Source organism: Lathyrus oleraceus, chromosome 1 (genome assembly GCF_024323335.1).
Source record: "Lathyrus oleraceus cultivar Zhongwan6 chromosome 1, CAAS_Psat_ZW6_1.0, whole genome shotgun sequence".
Lineage (NCBI taxonomy): Eukaryota > Viridiplantae > Streptophyta > Magnoliopsida > Fabales > Fabaceae > Lathyrus > Lathyrus oleraceus.
Genome location: NC_066579.1, coordinates 301,082,699 through 301,083,863, shown reverse-complemented (window position 1 = coordinate 301,083,863; position 1,165 = coordinate 301,082,699). Strand labels below are relative to the sequence as shown.

Genomic DNA, 1,165 nt, shown 5'->3' with positions numbered 1-1,165 from the left:
CGAACTATATCTCCGAGTCTTACGACGAATTCGGGAATATCGTGCTGAAAACAATCTCCCTCCTGTAGACCTTCCTGATTTCAAAAACATTTTTCCTTCGATACCCGAGATGGCAGAACCAGCTCGTGCTCTTAGAGATTACGCCGCTCCATCGCAAGATGAACCGCATTAAAGTATTGCTCCGCCCGCAATCGAAGCAAACAACTTTGAACTTAAACCTTCGCTGTTGCAGGCTGTGCAACAGAACCAATTCTCTGGAAATCTTACCGAAGATCCAAACCTTCATTTATCCGTATTTGTCCAATACGCTGACACTGTTAAAGCTAATGGTGTCACTTCAGAGGCAATTCGACTTCGTCTTTTTCCTTTCTCATTAAGAGATAGCGCTAGAAGATGGCTTCAATCACTTCCTTCCAACTCAGTCACCACATGGAATGAATTGAAGAAAGTTTTTCTTGCCCGATATTTTCCGCCAAGCAAAACAGCTATGTTAAGAGCCCAGATAAACGGATTTAAACAGAAAGACAACGAGTCTCTTTTCGAAGCATGGGAAAGATACAAAGACATGATGAGACTTTGCCCACACCATGGTTTGGAAGACTGGTTAGTCATTCACACATTTTATAATGGTCTCTTATACAATACAAGGTTAACAATAGACGTCGCTGCAGGTGGTGCACTAATGAACAAACCCTATGCTGATGCTTACCAGCTTATCGAGAGCATGGCCCAAAACCACTATCAGTGGGGAACCGAACGAACAACGGTGGAAAAACCTCAACCGAAAACTGGCATGTACGAGATAAGCAACCTTGATCACGTCAATGCAAAAGTGGATGCTTTGGCCCAGAAAATTGAAAGTTTAAATGTATCACCTCCAGCCGCCGTGGTTGCTATAACTCAGAATTGCGAGATCTGTGGAATCCAAGGCCACACTCCTGCGGAATGTCAACTCTTGACTGGAATCCAAGCAAAGCAAGTAAACTATGCTCAAGGAAGCCCCTATTCGAATACCTATAACCCAAATTGGAAGAACCATCCAAACTTTTCATATAAGAGTAATAATGCTTTATACGCACCTAGACAGTCTCCAAATCAAGCCCCATCTATACCTCCGGGATATCAGAAACCGAATCCTAACAATAATACCCCTAGAAAATCCAAC

The 1,165-nt window shown here is 43.0% G+C and overlaps 1 pseudogene; it reads right to left on the bottom strand.

Moving 5' to 3' along the window:
* Positions 1–494: 494 nt before the first annotated feature.
* Positions 495–594, bottom strand: LOC127116459 (uncharacterized; annotated as a pseudogene).
* Between the last annotated feature and the right edge of the window lie 571 nt (positions 595–1,165).